The sequence below is a fragment of the Lithobates pipiens genome, unplaced genomic scaffold, assembly GCF_037356315.1.
Source record: "Lithobates pipiens isolate NorthernLeopardFrog02 unplaced genomic scaffold, aLitPip1_a1.2 Scaffold_13, whole genome shotgun sequence".
NCBI lineage: Eukaryota > Metazoa > Chordata > Amphibia > Anura > Ranidae > Lithobates > Lithobates pipiens.
In genome coordinates, this window is record NW_027507718.1 from 1 (window position 1) to 21,033 (window position 21,033).

Sequence of the window (21,033 nt, forward strand, 5' to 3'; positions counted from 1 at the left end):
GGAGGAGGTAGCTGCGGATCATGTTGTCCTTAGTGACCCAGAGGACTCCGGACCGAATGCCTCCACTAACCTACGCTGCATGGCCTCCCTGATCCTGCAAAGCCTGCGGAAGGATCCTCGTATTCTTCAGATCAAGGAGAGGGACCATTACTGGCTGGCCACTCTCCTTGATCCACGGTAAAAGGGTAAGGTTGCCGACCTTATCTTGCCGTCGCAGAGGGAGCAGAGGATGAGACATCTCTGGCAGGCCTTGCAGAAAGGTCTGTGCAACTCGTTCCCAGAGACTGGGAGGTTACAAACTCCTGGTCCTGGACAACGTGTTGCTGAGGCATCGGTGAGAAGGAGCGGTGGAGAAGGTGGCCGTCTGACCGATGCTTTCAGACAATTTTTTAGTCCGCAGCCCCAAGGTATGATCGGTTCCAGCAACCATCGCCAGCGTCTGATTTACATGGTGCAGGAATACCTAGGGGCAAGGTCAGACTTGGACACCTTTCCCACCGAAAATCCTCTGGCTTACTGGGTCTTGAGGATGGATCACTGGCCAGAGCTTGCCCAGTATGCAATTGAGCTACTGGCCTGTCCTGCATCCAGCGTTCTTTCGAAACGCGCCTTCAGTGCTGCTGGTGGCTTTGTTACCGATCACAGGGTGCGCCTGTCCACCGACTCAGTTAATCGACTGACCTTCATCAAGATGAATCAGTCTTGGATCACCCACAGCTACCAAGCACCTGAAGCTGATGTAACCAAATAATTTTTTTAGAAATATCACATCCCTTCAAGACTGCCTATGCTGATGCTAAGTGACTGTCCTGTTATGTTGATTGTCTATCCTCTTCCTCCTCCACTGATATGTTGGAAGAACATTTTTGGTTCTGGGTGATGCCACCAGCCCAATTTTTCTGCCCCTGTTTAACAGGGGCGTTTAATTACAATTTTTGATGCAATGCTTTGCAGCAGGGCTCATTCCTGCACTACAACTAGAGTATATGGGAGAGGTTGCAGTGTCGTGGCACCAGCACCAGTGCCTACGGCCCAATTTTTCTGCCCCTGTTTAACAGGGGCGTTTAATTACAATTTTTGATGCAATGCTTTGCAGCAGGGCTCATTCCTGCACTACAACTAGAGTATATGGGAGAGGTTGCAGTGTCGTGGCACCAGCACTAGTGCCTAAGGCCCAATTTTTCTGCCCCTGTTTAACAGGGGCGTTTAATTACAATTTTTGATGCAATGCTTTGCAGCAGGGCTCATTCCTGCACTACAACTAGAGTATATGGGAGAGGTTGCAGTGTCGTGGCACCAGCACCAGTGCCAGCAGCCCAATTTTTCAGCCCCTGTTTAACAGGGGCATGTAATTACAATTCTTGATATAATATTTCACAGGAGGGCCCGTTCCTCTGCCCACCCAGAGTAACTGTGAGGACTTATAGTGTTGTGGCACCAGCACCACAACCACCAAAGGTCAATTTTTCTACCACTGTTCAACAATGGCATGTAATTACAATTCTTGATATAATCGTTCACAGCAGGGCGCTCCATCGCCTACCAAGAGTCACTTTGAGGGCTTACAATGTTGTGGCAAAACCAACACCTTGTTCCGCCATTTCTGCAGAGCATATAGGGCAGACCCCTACTTTCAAACATCCAACTTACAAACGTTTCCTACTTGCAAACGGAAGGCGACAACAGGAAGTGAGATGAAAAAAGACAGACGGCAAAACAAATTATACAGGGGTGATAACCCTTCCCTATGTTTTCCATAAAGCTTAAAAATAGATTTTTTGACTGGAGCTACACTTTTAAAATGTACCAGTTGAAAATTACAAACAGATTCAACTTAACACAACAAATCTACACAGTCCCTGTCTTGTTTGCACCGCCTGTATACTGCTGTTCTGAGTATATAGGGCCTGGGGGCCACACGTATTTCCTTTTTTAATATGGGTACAGGGTTCCCCTTAATATCCGTACAAGACCCAAAGGGGCTGGTAATGGGCAGGGAGGGCTACCCATGCCATTTTTCTCAATGATTTTCAAACATATTGCAGGAACCAGATATAACATTAAAACCGCAAGCAGTTTTAAATGACGTTATTTCCGTTAAATGTCATTTTGTGCAGGGACTGTTCTAAACACGGGAAACACGTGGCACTTCACAGGCATACTATAGACACCCCCCAGACACGATATTTAAAGGAATATTTCACTTTTTTTTCAATTTGATCATCATTAAAATCAGTGCTCCCGCCAAAACGGCCATTTTTAAAAACATTTTAGGCATTGACCCACGTCCCCTGGGGCAGGAGCCAGGTCCCCAAACCCTTTTTAGGAAAGTATCTTGCATATTAGCCATTAAAATTAGCACTTTTAATTTCGAACATTCGAGTCCCTTAGACTTCAATGAGGTTCTAACGTTCGTACGAATTTGGGGTCCGTTCGAAAGTTCTGGTGCGAACCGAACCGAGGGGTGTTCGGCTCATCCCTACTAAATACATTGAAATGTCTATTTTCTAGAAAGGGGTCATGTGGGGGGTATTTGTACTGTCCTGGCTTTTTAGTGCCGGAGACAAGTCGCACTCCATTTAGTACAATGGAACTCTTCTATTAGGAGCGACTCAGAAAAAGGTTCCTGTACTACTTGGAGGTGACTCCGGAGCAGCTTGCATTGGCCAGCAGTAGCGTCTGGGCCGTCAGTACATCAGGTGTGATCAATTTTCAGTGATTGGCACCATAGTTTGTAGCCTTGTACACACTCTTTGATTTTCAAATGACCGAACTTTCATTTTCTGTGGCATGCGAGTCTCATGTGGAAAATGAAGAGGTTACACACAATACGCAAATTCTCGTATGACAGAATACAAAGTCAGAAGTGACGTAATGTGTTGAATAGTTTTGTATGTATTCTTTCATTTGAGCATGCGTAATCTTGTTCTTACGATTTTTTTGTACAAAAAACGTACTAATGAAATTAAAATCGGACGTTGTTTTCACATCCGCCAAAAATGTTATAGTCTGTACATCCAGCTTTTGTATGACGAAAAATCGGAATTGGCTGTCGAAAATCGTCAGACAGCTCATCATACAAATTTTTCCATTCGATTTTCATATTGTGTGTACGGGCCTTTACTTTCACAAAGACCAAATAATATACACCGATTTGGGTTATTTTCACCAAAGATTTGTAGCAGTATAAAATTTGGCCAAAATGTATGAAGAAAAATTACTAATTTTCAAAATGTTATAACAGAAACGAAGAAAAATGCATTTATTTTACAAAAGTTTCAGTCTTTTTTTTATTTATAGCACAAAAAATAAAAACCCAGCAGTGATTAAATACCACCAAAAGAAAGCTCTATTTGTGTGAAAAATGGGTCAAAATGTCATATGGGTACAGTGTTGCATGACTGAGTAATTGTCATTCAAAATGTGAGAGCACTGAAAGCTGAAAATTGGTCTGATTAGGAAGGGGGTTTAAGTGCCCAGTGCGCAAGTGGTTGAAAAAATTAATTAATAATAATAAAAAAATGGCATGGGGTCCCCCTCCCTAGGCCATACCAGACCAAAGGATCTGGTATGGATTTTAACCACTTTCAGACCGGACCATTTTGCTGGTAAATGACCAGAGGTCTTTTTACACTTTGGCACTGCGCTGCTTTACCTGGTAATTGCGCGGTCATGCAATGTTGTACCCAAACGAAATTTGCGTCCTTTTCTTCCCACAAATAGAGCTTTCTTTTAAAGGTATTTGACTGACTCTGCGATTTTTATTTTTTGTGATATAAACGTAAAAAGACTGCAAATTTTGAAAAAAAATGATATTTTCTACTTTTTGTTATTAGAAAAATCCAATAAACTCAATTTTAGTCATACATTTAGGCCAAAATGTATTCAGCCACATGTCTTTGGTAAAAAAAAAGTCAATAACTGTATATTTATTGGTTTGCGCAAAAGTTGTCACATCTACAAACTAAGGTACGTTTTCTGGAATTTACGCAGCTTTTAGTTTACGACTGCCTATCTCATTTCTTGAGGTGCTAAACTGGCAGGGCAGTACAAAACCCCCCAAATGACCCCATTTTGGAAAGTAGACCCCCTAAGGAAATTGATAAGTGGCATGTTGAGCCCATTGAATATTTTATTTTTTTGCCTCAAGCGATTGAATAATGACAAAAATTTTTTTTTTACACAAAGTTGTCACTAAATGATATATTGCTCACACATGCCATGGGCATATGTGAAATGACACCCCAAAATAAATTCTGCTGCTTCTCCTGAGTACGGGGATACCACATATGTGGGACTTTTTGGGAGCCTAGCCGCGTACGGGGCCCCGAAAACCAAGCACCGCCATCAGGCTTTCTAAGGGCGTAATTTTTTTGATTTCACTTCTCACTACCTATTACAGTTTTGAAGGCCATAAAATGCCAAGATGGCACAAAACCCCCACAAATGACCCCATTTTAGAAAGTAGACACCCCAAGCTATTTGCTGAGAGGCATGTTGAGTCCATGGAATATTTTATATTTTGCCACAAGTTGCGGGAAAATTACAAACTTTTTTTGTTTTTTGTTTTTTTACACAAAGTTGTCACTAAATGATATATTGCTCACACATGCTATGGGCATATGTGAAATGACACCCCAAAATAAAGTCTGCTGCTTCTCCTGAGTACGGGGATACCACATATGTGGGACTTTTTGGGAGCCTAGCCGCGTACGGGGCCCCGAAAACCAAGCACCGCCATCAGGCTTTCTAAGGGCGTAATTTTTTGATTTCACTTCTCACTACCTATTACAGTTTTGAAGGCCATAAAATGCCAAGATGGCACAAAACCCCCACAAATGACCCCATTTTAGAAAGTAGACACCCCAAGCTATTTGCTGAGAGGCATGTTGAGTCCATGGAATATTTTATATTTTGCCACAAGTTGCGGGAAAATTACAAACTTTTTTTTTTTTTTTTTTTTTTTACACAAAGTTGTCACTAAATGATATATTGCTCACGCATGCCATGGGCATATGTGAAATGACACCCCAAAATAAATTCTGCTGCTTCTCCTGAGTATGGGGATACCACATATGTGGGACTTTTTGGGAGCCTAGCCGCGTACGGGGCCCCGAGAACCAAGCACCGCCTTCAGGCTTTCTAAGGGCGTTACAGTTTTGAAGGCCATAAAATGCCAAGATGGCACAAACCCCCCCAAATGACCCCATTTTGGAAAGTAGACACCCCTAAATTTACGGGTACACTAGTGAGACTAGGTAATAAATGGCGGGTGCCCTGAAACTATAAAAAAATAACTAACCAACCAGCGTCACCTGTAACAGTTATATGGTGATCACTGGTGAAAGGGTTAACTAGGGGGCAATCAGGGGGCTTTATGCGGTAGTATATGGGGGTCCCTGGCGCTATAAAAAGCTGCGGCGAACCTAAATACCTACCTGCCTAACTAGCGTCACCTGTGACACTAATACAGCGATCAGAAAAATGATCGCTTATTAGGCTGGGTTCACACTGGAGTGATGCGGGAACGCCACGAATCCGCGGCGGGTTCCCGCATCTCATGCCTCCCGGCGGCAGTTCACACTGCCCTATGCGAACTGCTGGGAGTGTCAGTGAAATGTTAATGACACCCCCAGATCAGTTCGCATATTGCAGTGCGATCTGCAAACTCGGATCGCATGGTGTGAACACCCATGTGATCCGATTCTGCTGCGGACCAAAAAAAGGGTCCCGTGCAAGTTTGCGGCGGGTGCGGCGGGTGCGGCGAATGGCTGAACTCGAATCGCAGAGATCGGATGTGATTTGCACTGCAGTGCGGTGCGAATCACATCCGTTCTCATAAACCGCTGCAATGTGAACCCAGCCTTAGTGACACTGGCGACGGGGGGTGATCACGGGGTTAAACCTTTATTGGGGGGGTTAGGGGGTACATTAGAACTAAAGGGGGCTAACCCTAACTGCCCTAACAGTTATTACAGTCACAAATGACACCAATGCAAAAAAAAAAAAAAAATGCATTGGTGTCACTGTGACTGGGGGGGCAGGGGTAATTGGGGGGGTGATCGGGGGGTAAAGGGGGGGTGTGAGTGTGCCTGGCATGTTCTACTGTGTAGTGTAGTGTTGGTGCAACTCACCGATGCTCTCTCCTCGGTGCCGGAACGAAAAATACCGACACGGAGGAGAGATTACATCACTTCCTCTCCTGTGTTTACATTACAGGAGAGGAAGTGATGCAATGCTTCACTCCCATTCGTCAGGAGCGATCGCGAGGGGGTGGCCATGAATGAATGGCCGCCCCCTCATCACCGATCGCTCCTGCACGGATACCGACCGCCGCTGGCACCGGGCGGGGGCCCGATCGGGCCCCCGACCCGCGGGAAGGCAGGGACGTACATGTACGCCCATATGCCTGCCCGTGCCATTCTGTCGACGTACATCGTCGTGCGGCGGTCGGGAAGTGGTTAAGGGGAACCCCATGCCAAAATTTTTGTGTGTGGGGTCTCCACCAAAATCTATACCAGACCCTTATCTGAGCATGCATCCTGGCAGGTCAGGAAAGGGAGGAGATGATCAAGTGCCCCCCCCAAACCATACCATGCCACGAGCCTTCAATATGGGGGGGTGCTTTGGGGCGGTGGGGCCTGTTGATGGGGGAAAGGGTCTCTTCCCCACAACCCTGTGCTGTGGTTGTGGGGGTCTGCAGGCAGGGTGCTTGTCGGAATATGGAAGCCCCCTTTAACAAGGGGGCCCCCAGATCCCAACCCCCCATGTGAATGAGTATGGGGTACTATCCTACCCATTCGCCAGAAAAGTGTCAAAAAGTAATAAAAACACAGAGACAGTTTTTGACAATTCCTTTATTAAAAAATAAAAAAAACAATGTCCCCCAATGTAAATCCATTGTCAATCATGCCCACCACACTGCTGACCTAAAAAAGAAAAAATCTCTCTGCCCTCCCTGAAGGCGTACTGTATATAGATATTGGCAGGTGGCACTGTCCCTATGCGACATCACTGACACAGCATGCACCAGTTGGTGATGTCACAAGGGGGTGGTGCCACCAGGTGATGTCGCCCTTACCTATATAAGAAATATCAAACAAGCCATCCATTCAGTGTTTTGCTTTCACGGTGGGTGGAGCTTCTTTTTTTTTTCGGGTCGGGGTGATGTGATTGATGATGGATTTACATTTTTTTATTTATTATTTTTTAATAAAGGAATTATCAAAAACTTTTTGACATATTTTTGGTGAATGGGTAAGGGTACAATGTACCCAATACTCATTTACATGGGGGGTGGGATCTGAGGGGCCCCCTTGTTAAAGGGGGCTGCCAGGATTCAATAAGCCCTTTACCCACAGACCCCAACAACCACAGCCCAGGGTTTGTCAGGAAGAGACCCAAAGCACCCTCCTTCCCATGTTGAGGGCATGTAACCTGGTCTAGTATTATTTGGGGGGGGGCGCTCGGTCACCTCCTCCTTTCCTGATCTGCCAGGCTGCATGCTCGGATAAGGGTCTGGTATGGATTTTGAGGGGATCCCACACTTTTTTTTATTTTTTTTTACTATTTTTATTACAAATTTTGAAAATTTGAATTGCTGAAGGTGGTTATATTCCTTATATTTTATTCTATTCATTTCTATTCTGTTATTTTGGATTCCATTGTTTTAGATTCTATTCTAATCTATTATATTAGAATTTTAAATTTGATTTGAGTTTGTTTTCTAATCAAACTTCGCCCCAATTTTGATTCATTATTTCCGATTTGTTTTAATTTGTTACCACTGTATTTTTGTAATTCAGATACATTTGATTACTGAATAACAAAGATTTGTTCGAATTTGGATTCAAAATGAAACAAAACGCATATGTCTAGTTCAAACACCTAGGTGTCTATTTATACAAAAAAATCACCTTAGTGAATAATCCCCATAATGTGTCTAATATGTTTATTTTCTATAATCATCAGCTCCATCTAGTGGCCATAATGTCATATCTTACTGTTGAGGTATTTCAAGAAAATACTGTATCATGGCCACTTGATGAAGCTGATGATCATAGGAAGTAAACCTATTAGACACATTATGGTGATTATTAGTGACGGCTGTGCAAATTATACAAACTCATAGCATATATTTTCACATACAGACCTCCTAATGTAGATGTATGGATGACCATTTTAAACATCATGTTTATTGATTGTTTCATAGTAAAACAAAAAAAAAACTATAAATCCTTTAAGATTTACTTTAATCAGTGTGAATTAAGAACTCCAATTACCCCCAAATCTCCCAGCAGTATGTGTCATGTGACACGGGGCTGTTTTCTCCTTAGGATTATAGAAAAAGGATTCCCCCGACCACTACACAAATCACCATAACATTTGGGGTCCTCCAGTCATTATGGATCACTGGACCATCTCAGATCATTTCCATCAATGATAAATAAAATCTGAAGAGATGGGAATGTGATGGTGGAATTGATGAAAAGCTCCTGAACTCTTCTAATGGGTGGACTGACCAGATGTCTACAGGAAATGTCCAGACTATGGCAGGGCCGGACTGAGAATAAAATCCAGCCCTGAAAAAAATTTCATACCAGCCCCACAGCATTATTATACCAGCGCAACAGCATAACGTCATTATTTTATGTACATAAAAGGGAAAACCACACATTTTAAAGCACATTTGTAAGGCCGCGTACACACGGGCGGACTGTTCGCCCAACTTTGTCCGCTGAACAGTGTTTGGGCGGACAGTCCGCTCGTTTGTGGGCTTTCAGCGGACAGTTTCAGCGAACAGTTGGACGGACAAGGTTTTTCGGAATTTCCGAAAAACTGTCCGCTGAAACCTTGTTTCAGCGAACAGCCCGCTCGTGTGTAGGCTTGTTCGTCAAACAAAGTTGCGCGCATGCTCAGAAAGGATTTTCACGCCGAAAGCTATAATGCAGTGTATAGGGAGGAGTGGAGAGAAATGGAGGGAGCTTGAGAGCACTAGTGGGGGCCAGAAAGAACGGGGTAGAAAGCACGGGGACTGGAGAGCGCTATGGGGGCAGAGAGGACTGGCAGAGTTGGAGAGCACATGGGTGGGGTCAAAATGCAGGGGGGAGTGGAAAGTACAGGGGTGGGGAGCGGAGAGTGCTGGGGGGAAGCTTGAGAGAGCACTGGAGGGGGAGCCAAAAAGAATAGGGTTGGAGAGCACGGGGGCAGAGAGTGCTGGGTGCAGAAAGAACAGGGGTGGGGAGCATGGGGGGCTGGAGAGCACTGTGGGAGCTGGAGACCACTGTGGGGGGGTGGAGAGCACTGTGGGGGCTGGAGACCACTGTGGGGGGCTGGAGACCACTGTGGGGGAGGTGGAGACCACTGTGGGGGCTAGATAGCACTGTGGGAGGCTGGAGAGAAGTGTGGGGGTTGGAGAGCACTGTGGGGGTTGGAGAGCACTGGGGGGGCTGGAGAGCACTGTGGGAGCTGGAGAGCACTGTGGGGGGGGGGGGTGGACAGCACTGTGGGGGCTGGAGAGCACTGTGGGGGTGGACAGCACTGTGGGGGCTGGAGAGCACTGTGGGGGGCTGGAGAGTACTGTGGGGGGTGGACAGCACTGTGGGGGGGGCTGGAGAGCACTGTGGGAGCTGGAGAGCACTGTGGGGGGGGGGGGTGGACAGCACTGTGGGGGTGGACAGCACTCTGGGGGGTGGACAGCACTGTGAGAGGGGCTGGAGAGCACTGTGGGGGGCTGGAGAGTAATGTGGGGGGCTGCAGAGTACTGTGGGGGGGCTGGAGAGCACTGTGGGGGGCTGGAGAGTACTGTGGGGGGTGGACAGCACTGTGAGGGGGCTGGGAGCACTGTGGGGGGCTGAAGAGCACTGTGGGGGGCTGAAGAGCACTGTGGGGGGGGCTGGAGAGTACCTTGGGGGGCTGGAGAGTACTGTGGGGGGGCTGGGGAGCACTGTGGGGGGGGGCTGGAGAGCACTGTGGGGGGGTGGACAGCACTGTGGGGGGGCTAGAGAGCACTGTGGGGGGGTGGACAGCACTGTGGGGGGGCTAGAGAGCACTGTGGGGGGAGGACAGCACTGTGGGGGGGTGGCTGGAGAGTGTGGTGAGGGAGGAGAGCAGGAGCGGGGGGGGGCCTACCGGGAAATCTCCGGTAGGCCAGTCCGGCCCTGGATTATGGAGACATATGACGTCCTATCATCTAATTCCAATCTCTGGAGATGTGAGATGGAGGAAAACATTGGAAAGTATTGTCAGGATCAGCAGTCATACCTTGTGAGGAGAAGAATTTGGAGTATAAGGTCCCCATGACATCAGAAGATGACCCGAGATGACATCACCTGGAAGGAGTACAAACAATAATAAACTTATTTGTAATGCGATGAATGGAACCAATAAGGATTTGTTCCCTTCTGTGGATAACAATTGGCTGATTGGTTGTCCAATTAGAAAGCATTAGAATTGGATGGATTTCTGTCATTTACAACCCATAACTATGAGGATCAATCAGAACCTTCTACCCGGCATTCATCTGATTGGTATCTCGGGGGTCACAAAGGAATATTACCCTGTTTAGGGACACAATTTATACAGACTCTTATTTCTAGGTGTCACCTCCACAAATCTGTTCCATTCATAGCCAAGACTGGTACTAATCAGCACCAAAGTATCAGCCAGTAAGATGTCTACAGAGAGGTCAGGTGATAAAAAGGAGAAGACCCCAAAATGGAAGCCGTGTGGTCAGCAGAGACCTCCATTCACTAATAAGATGCTTCCAAGAGAATTCTTCAGGAAGGTCAGAATTTATTCATCTTAAAAACAGGTTAAAATACATTTTGTGTCTCTTTAGTGGCCACTTTGTCAGGAAAGGTGTACAGGACACTTTAATGGGTGGGATCTGTGTGTGTCCTTCAGACCAGACTGTACTGTACAGTATACGGATATGTCAGGTTTCTCTGATAATAAATGATAAATATTGATATGAATTCTGAAGGAGATATGAAGAATAACCTTCTGATGAATCACAGGCTACAAATGTTATAAAACTAAAAAGATCCTGAGAGTCGGCTGTGAAAGGAAAGTTTGCATACAGAGCAATTTGTTACAAGGACACATTTAATCCAGCAGACAATGAGGTGATTTCTAAGACGAATGCGCTGCACCAGTTCACAGCTTAATTGTGTGTGCCGGAAACGTCATTGATTGAACGTGTGAACCAGCACAGACAATAATAAATATGTAAACTGCAACTATCTCTGGGGTAACTGTGGTTTTCTCATTGATAATAGTGCACACCCCATTCCAATTGGTTAATTTCATCTCATTGAGTGTGTCTTGTTAGGCAATTAGTAGTGTTCTCAGTGAATTAACCCTTTTGATGCTAATCTCATTTATATCATTTCTAATGACCTGTACACACGGCCGGAAATTCCGACGTAAAAGGTCCGATCGGATTATGTTGTCGGAAAATCCAATTGTGTGGGGGCTCTATCAAACTTTTTCTGTCGGAAATTCCAACAGAAAAAAATTTGAGAGTATGATCTAAAATTTTCTGACAACAAAATCTGATCCGACTTTTTCCAATCGTTTGTAGAGAATTTTGACAGACAAAGTGCCGCACATGCTCAGATCAAATGATGAGACTAAAGCTATTGGCTACTGGCCTCTACGTAGTTCCATCATATGCAACAAACGTCAACACGTTCTGAAGGATCGGATTTTCTGACAAGTTTGTCCGACCGTGTGCATGCAACACCAGTTTCGGAAAAAATCAGTCGGAAAAAATTTGATGGATTTTGTTGTCGGAATGTCCAACTGTGTGTACAAGGCAAAATATATTGTAGTGGCGGCTCCTGTAGAGCACCCGCTATGCGTTTTTCAAAGTTAAAGTTATGCCTAAACTGTAGTTTGGTTTGGGTACATTTGTCTAAATTTGGACTTTAGCATCAGTCTGATTGGACTATGAGATGTTCAGCCTGGCCACAGGGGGCACTGTCTTTTCTGGCAGGTATGGAATTATGGTCTGGTTGGGTGCTTAAGTTACTCTCTCTCTCTCTCTCTCTCTCTCTCTGAGCCCGCCCAGTGGGAGTGGCGCTCTTGTTGTGCTTTCTGGGAGAGGGTATTTAAGATGTGGACATCACGTGGTTCGAATGATGTACTGACTTCATGGTCCTGGTCCTCCTGACCAGCCCCCAGGAAGGCTATGGCCTGGGGTGCGGATCCACCCAATCTTGCTGTCTCGGGGCTAGCTAGCCCAAGGCTAGGAAACTAAAGGAGGATTCTGAGGTGGTTGGGTGCCATGTCCGGTTTGGGAGTGACCCAGTGACTTCACGCTATCCAGGGGAGGACTCTTCAGAAGATGGCCACATATGCATTGGTTTCTTAGTAAGAGCCTGGAGGAGCTGGAGTACCCAAGAGAATCTGGTCTCGTGGATATCGCCAAGCTGGCTGAAAGATCCAGATATCCCACAAGTGTTCTTCAAGTTTAGTTTCCCTACGTGTTCTAAAACAACGTCTGTGACAGAGACTTTATCTTGTACGTTCTACAACAACGTCTGTGGCAGAGACTTGTTCCTGAGTAAGCACCTTGTTGGCTGCTAGGCCTTGAGAGAGAGGGACTGGCTAACTTGAATGAACATCCAATTGCAAATGGCTATTCTCTGGATGCAGTCAAAGTATGCAAGTTCTTCAATATATGACTTTGACACTCAGTGGTGGCTGGTGAAGTTTTAGGATGGGGGGCACAAGACCCCGCCCCTTCAGATTTGGCCCCTCCCACTTCTCACAAGCCACACCCCTTATCAAATCAACATCATATACCAGGCTGCACATTATACACAGGGCTCTACTAAAGCAGATGAATCATGCCTATCTTGTGTATAACCACATCAGGCACCTTTTCTGCAACCTGTAAATTGCACATATCTGCATTCTTCAACCTGTAAATCGCACATATTTGCATTCTGCAACCTGTAAATGACACATGTCTGCGTTCTGTAACCTGTAAATGACACATATCTGCATTCTTCAACATGTAAATGACACATATCTGCATTATGTAAATCACACATAACTGCATTCTGCAACCTGTAAATCACACATATCTGCATTCTGTAAATCGCATTCTGTAAATCGCACATATCTGCATTCTGTAAATCGCATTCTGTAAATCACACAACTGCATTCTGTAAATCGCACATATCTGCATTCTGTAAATCGCATTCTGTAAATCACACAACTGCATTCTGTAAATCGCACATATCTGCAACCTGTAAATTGCACATATCTGCATTCTGCAACATGTAAATCGCACATATCTGCATTCTGTAAATCACACATCTGCATTCTGTAAATCGTACATATCTACAACCGGTAAATTGCACATATCTACAACATGCAAATCGCACATATCTACAACCTGTAAATCGCACATATCTACAACATGCAAATCGCACATATCTACAACCTGTAAATTGAACATATCTACAACCAATAAATCGCACATATCTACAACCTGCAAATCGCACATATCTACAACCTGTGAGTAGCACATATCTGCATTCTGTAAATCGCATTCTGTAAATTGCACATATCTACAACATGTAAATCGCACATATCTACAACCTGTAAATAGCACATATCTACAGCATGTAAACCGCACATATCTACAACATGTAAATCGCACATATCTACAACCTGTAAATAGCACATATCTGCATTCTGTAAATCGCATTCTGTAAATCACACATATATACAACCTGTAAATTGCAGATATTTACAACATGCAAATCACACATATCTACAACATGCAAATCGCACATATCTACAACCTGTAAATAGCACATATCTACAACCTGTAAATCGCACTTATCTACAACATGCAAATTGCACATATCTACAACCTGTAAATACCACATATCTACAACATGCAAATCGCACATATCTACAACATGCAAATCACATATATGTAAATCTTGTTTGGGGGGGCAGGGATGGGGGTTAATGCTGCCGACCACCGATAATAATCCTTTTTTTTAATCTTGTTTGGGGGGTTATGCTGCCAAACACCGATAATAAGTTATTATCGGTGGTCGGCAGCATACCCCCCAAACAAGATAAAAAAAAAGGGTTATTATCGGTGGTCGGCAGCATTAACCCCCATACCTGCCCCCCCAAACAAGATTAAAAAAAGGGTTAAAATCAGTGGTCAGCAGCATTAACCCCCGCTAAACAAGATTTTAAAAATAAGGGTTATTATCGGTGGTCGGGAGCATACACCTCCCCTTTTTTTTAAAGCTTCTTGGGGGGGTGTATGCTGCCGGCCACCGATAATAACACTTTTTCTTTAAATCTTGTTTAGCAGGGGGTGGGGTATGCTGCCAAGTGCGACCACCATAGTAACCCTGTCGATGTGGAGGGGGTACCGGCGGCTGGGCTGAATAAATGATTAAGAATTTCTAAGCTGCCATCCGGCAGCCCCTTACCTGATCCTCTCAGGCTGGACAGAACAGAGCAGTGCTGTGCCAACATCACTTCCTTGAGTGACGGCGGAAGCACCGCCCTCCGCTCACTCAAGCGCAAGTCTATGCACTTGCTCGGCCAGTCAATCACGCCGGAAGCTGTGGCGCGATCGGCTGCGCCCCAGAGCGCTCTTTTTTTAGCCAAATGAAGCTCCTCGTCTGCAATCTTGTGATTGCATAGATGTGGTGCTTCTTATATTGCACTGCGCCCGGAAATTAAAAAAAAAAAAAAAAAAATTCTTAAAGGGACATGTTTAAAAAAATATATATTTTTTTACTTTTTTGTATTTTTTTTTACTACATGGGAGGGGGGTGGCGCCCGGGTGCCCCCTATGGACAGGCCTCCATTGTTGACACTAATGCCGCATACACACGATCGAATTGTCCAGCAGACCAAGTCCGCCGGACCACAGTACGCCGGACAATTCGATCATGTGGGGGCTCCAGCGGACTTTTTCATCGTAAAAGTCCAACGGACTTAGAAAATTTGTCCGCCGGCCTTGGCTTTCTAGCGGACAATCGGTTTATCAGTGTGTTAGTCCGGCGGACTAAGAATGACGCATGCTCAGAAGCAAGTACAGGACGGAAGCGCTCGGTCTGGTAAAACTGGCGTTCATATTGAAGCTAGCACATTCCTTACGCTGCTAACTCTGTGATCTTTTAATGCAGCGCATTCTTTTCTTCTTCATAATGCTAGAAGAATGAAGTTGCTTTGCTGCTTATATTCACAAAGCGTTATCCCAAACGTCTTTATTCCTTATTTATCCTCATCTTATGATTAATATTACAATTGGATAGATAGAATTATTTTTAATTATATTATTATTATTATTATTATTATTATATATTTTGGATAATATTATTATTGTTATTATTCGTATTATTATTATTTTTTTATATTATTATTATTGTTTTTTTAAATAATATTATTATTGTTATTATTATATATATTTTTTTTTGGGGGGGGGGGGTTGAACTAGATGGACTTGTGTCTTTTTTTTTCAACCTTACTATGTAACGATAGATAGATAGATAGATAGATAGATAGATAGATAGATAGATAGATAGATAGATAGATTCCCAAAACAGCATTTTAGCTTACACATGATTGGATGGTAAAATCAGCAGAGCTTCCCCTCATTTCAAATGTTACCCTCAGATTTACAGCGACTGCACTTCCAAATGCCCTTGCAGGGCAATTTCAATTGCACTTGTAGTTAGCACTTGTATTGCAAGATGAATGTGCCTTTTGTAAATAACCCCCATAGTCTTTTTGACATACTCACAAACAAACTATGGTTTTGGAATAAAAACACATATTACATTATTTGGGGAAAAATTAAATGTTCATTTATTCTGAGTAAAACAAAATAAAGAGGAAGGCAACACTGGAGACACTTTTGGAGTTTGTGAAGCCTTTTGTCCCCCAGGGCACACATCAAGTCAGTGGCCAACAAAATTGAGATCTTGCGTAGTCAATAAAATAGGGAGCACAACCTGGTCCAGGAATCCCACAGACCAGGAACAGCAGCAGATGTCATCTATGTCCCCAGTCTGTGGTACTACAACAGCCTGTGTCTTCTGTCAGACCAGACTGAAGCCAGGCAGTCACTTCCGACTCTTCCATGCAGCCTTCCCTCCACGCTTCGCTAAAGGCTGTGCCTCTGGTGGTGGACTTGTGGTAGGAGGAGGGGGAGGAGGAGGAGTAGCAGTAGGGTATGCATTATATAGTTGGGTGTTTGGTGTCAGTTCACCCTTCAAGCCCCTCTGAATAGTGTAAAAAACAATTGCCTTGCATAAGTCGCGTTGGCCCTTTTCCATCTCCAGCAACTTGCTGGCTAAATATGTTGCGTAGGCCTCTTCTGCATTGGTGGGTTTGGTGAGGAATTGGCTAGCCTGACGGATTAGCGCCAATGACTCCTCCCCCGTTTGTGTCATCCTCCTGGGCCTTCTGCTGGTTATGTGGAGGGGAGAGACTTGACTTTCAGTCAGGCTCCTGCTGGGCCCAGCCATCTCCTGCGTGCGGCTGGTCCCGGCCTCCTCCTCCATTCCACTGGTCCCGGCCTCCTCCTCCATACCACTGGTCCCGGCCTCCTCCTCCTCCATACCACTGGTCCCGGCCTCCTCCTCCATACCACTGGTCCCGGCCTCCTCCTCCATACCACTTGTCCCGCCCCTCCTCCTCCATACCACTGGTCCCGGCCTCCTCCTCCATACCACTGGTCCCGGCCTCCTCCTCCACACCACTGGTCCCGGCCTCCTCCTCCAAACCACTGGTCCCGGCCTCCTCCTCCATACCACTGGTCCTGGCCTCCTCCCCCATACCAATGGTCCCGGCCTCCTCCTCCATACCACTGGTCCCGGCCTCCTCCTCCATACCACTGGTCCCGGCCTCCTTCTCCATACCACTGGTCCCGGCCTCCTCCACCATACCACTGGTCCCGGCCTCCTTCTCCATACCACTGGTCCCGGCCTCCTCCTCTATACCACTGGTCCCGGCCTCCTCCTGGGTGAGCTCATCCTGTGTAAAAAAACAAAAAAAAAACATTTTATTATTTTTGCTTCACCAATCACAGACAATTTTCCCTTTCTCACTTGCAAATAGATTTTCCAGAAATCAAAAAGGCTATCATTTTGACCCCAGCATTTTTCCAGCTATTCACCAATATTTTATCCATATTTGTGGCCACTACTGTATAGTTATATGTATATGTAATATAATTTTGGATGAAATCATAGATTTGGAAGCTATTCAAAGATTTAACTTTACATCATTAATATTAGGACAATCAATATTTGCTAAAATAAAACATACTAGGCTCCAGCTGGGCGCATCAACTTTATCCAGGATGGAAGGGCCTGGATCTTCCTGGGACGCCTGAGCTGGGGTGGAGGGAAGGGTGGAAAGCGACTGCCTGGCTTCCGCCTGGTCATCCAGAGAACAGAGTTTGTTGAAGTACCACAGCTTAGGTACATAAATCACATCTGCTGCTCCTGATGTGTGGGACATCACGATCTTGTTGTGTTCCCGCCTATACATGTTACGCAGGATCCCAATTTTGGAGTCCACAAACATAATGTCTGCCTGGGGGAGTCGAGTTGTTACAAACTCCAAAAGTGTTCCCAGTGTTGCCTTCCGGGAAGCATGGTTCGAATATAAAGGATGCTTTACCTCCCACAGGTTTCTGTGCGTCTCATAAAGTTCAATTAACTTTGTCAGAAATGCCTCCTCCTTAAAGGGGTTAGGATTATATCTTGCCATATTATTCTGAAAGACAACACACACAACAAAAACACTAATGTCAGTCCAAACACACAGTATTATTTTTCTCATAATATAGGTGAGACACATACTACACACACACACCCAACACACCAACTCAACCCAACCCACACTACACCTACCCACCCACACACACCACACATACTACACACACCCACACACACACTACACCCACACACCAACCCAACCCACACACACACACCACACACACTACACACACCCACACAACCCACACACACACACACCACCCACACTACACACACACGCACACACACCACACCCACACACACACACCACACACACTACACACACCAACCCAACCCACACACACCACACACACCCACACACCAACCAACCCACACACACCCACCCACACACACTACACACCCCCACCCACCAACTCAACCCACACACACACACACACACCACCCACACTCACCCACCAACTTAACCCACACACACACACAGCAGACAAGAATGTAAAACATCTATGGACAATGCAAAGTCTCATCATTTTGTCCTAGTGTAGGCCTAAAACTCAAAACAGTAAAAACCATTGTGATGTAGAATCTTACCGTCGTTCAGACCCCTCGCTACTTCCGTTCGGACACACGTACGGTATCGTAATAGCGTTATATACACTGCGCATGCATCAAGCTCCCCCTTGAGTCGCCCGTGTCGCCTGCCCCTGACGTTCCTTGTGACCAAATTTTCCGGCCCCTTTTCCCTTCGTTTTGCTGTGGGAGAGTAAATAGAGAAAGATGGCGGACGCATTTTCAAGCAGCAGTGTGGAAGAAAGCCCTGAACCACATGCATCTGGATCCAGAAAGAGATTTAAGGTCACAAACATGGCTTTTGAAGAGATGGTGGAGATGGTGGATATATTGAGAAAGGAGGACTATGATGGGAAAAATGGCCCCTATCCCAGACCCAATATTCGGAAGGATAAAATAATGTCTACAGTTGTGAGCACTTTGGAGAAGAAATTTGGTGTCCGAAGAGCCAAAGATCAACTGAGGAAGCGATGGTCCGATATCAAATTGCGGGAGCCAGATCAGTACAGAAGAATTAAAAAGGCGCTCAAAAAAAGTAAGTATTTGTTGTGTGCTTATATGTTAACGTTCGTACATATCGTTCGTATAGGTAAACGTAAGTAAATAGCGTGAATTTTCAGATATTGCATATGGCGGGTTGTATAAAATCGTTTGTTTGTCATGAATACATTCTCTGTATTTAGCTGGTACAAGGTTATATTAGTTATATTATTATTTATTATCTTTTTATTATTGTTCAGGATAAATTGTATTGTCACACTCAGTTTAGGATATCGTTGTGTAGATGTCTTTACAGCTACAAATGTTTTAGAACTTTATTCAGTGTAATGTAAGGAGAGGACACAGCAGTTGGTTCAACATCTGGACTGGGAAGCACTAGTGTAGTGTGGGACATCATAGAACATTTTTTCGGGTAATCACACACAGGGACTCCAGGGGATGATTTGGGTGTCTCCGTCTCTGAAACTTGGCCAAAAGATGTAAAGTATTGCAGTTTGGTTAAAAGGGAATTTAAATTATGTCTTCGACTAGGATCTTGTAACAAACAGCTAATAATTGTACACCACTTCAAACCAATGTTTCATATTCCTATTTCTGGACTCAAATATCACTGTGCTTAAAAGTATACCTTTTGTTTCATTCTCATAGGGGAACAAAGACTCAGACATGAGTCACAACATCCCAGGACACACCTCCCCAGCCTGATTGGGCAGTTAGCCCAAGCGAAGAGGTGGAGGAAGAAGAGGTGGAGGAAGAAGAGGTGGTGGAAGTGGCTGAGCTGTGCACCCCACAAACTTAGTGTCTGACAACCCAGCTTAAGGTGAACAATTAATGGCTGCATATTTTAACACAATTTTTTATCTACACAATTTTTAGGTGATGATCTGGCTGTGGAAGGGCAAGCCACGGAGCCATTTTCGACAGACAGTGCCCAGAGACTTATTGGTCAGATCATGGCCTGGAATGGCCAGATCGATACTATGCGCAACCAGATCCAAACCATGCAGAGTCAGTTGGACACCATGCACCAGGAAATGAAGAACATGATCAATGTTTTGGGGAGAATCTAAGCCCCGTTTCCCTAAAATACAAATTGATCATGTTCTTCATTTCCTTGCAAAAATCAGAACAATATTATAAAAATTTTGGTACGATTTTAGAGGAAAAATTTTGAAGATGCACACGGTGTGTCAACATGTGCTATGTGCCATCAGGGGATCTCAATGTACGTGTTACCGGCCTCAAAATGTGAATTAAGAGAGCCGATGATTGTAGACGCGATGAGATAAGGTGATCAGCTTGGCGTGGACTGCAAAGAATCACACAAACAGCATGAGATATGACCACTGACTTTATGGCTGGAAGTAGTTTAATTTTTACATAACAATACATCTTTTACATTTTTATAGTCACATGTTTATAACCATTAACAATATATATAATACCGATTTTAACTAAAGTATTTTAAAACGTAGTTATAACAATGAACATTACTAAATTTTAATAACATATATATCCCTGTTATTCAGTGTTATAGATAATTATTTTTATCTCTCTGGTACACTTTAAGTGTGCAATAATCATACTGGCAATGCATTGCTTTAATACAAATATTTTCATGGTAGTACTCTTTTTTAACCACTAGATGGTGCACATTGCATGTCTGTATGATGCAATACATAAGCTTTACATACAATAGGTTTTTTTCTATATTAAATAACAGAAAACATGTGCTTCTATAAATCTATGCAATTTTCAATAAATCAGGTTTAAATATACCTATTTAGAAAGGTTTAGTGTTTATCATAGACATTTGTTCTGACTAATGCAGTATTTTCATGTTCTTATGCACTTTTCACTTGTTTCTCATACCTGCTGTTCTAAACTTCTAATTACAGCAAAACTATAGCATAAAATCTGCTGAGACTTTTTCTGCATCTGCTCAAAGTGTTTAGGAATCTTTCTATCACAGGTTAATACAGATTAGGAATGATTTAGAGTACATACCTGCAAAGAATCACACAAACAGCATGAGATATGACCACTGACTTTATGGCTGGAAGTAGTTTAATTTCCAGTCACATGGTGTGTGGCCTTATATAGACTCTGTTTGTGTACCTTCTCTGCCATCTACTGGTTATTAATAGAATAGAAGGGACATGTTTAGAAATATATAAAAAAAAAT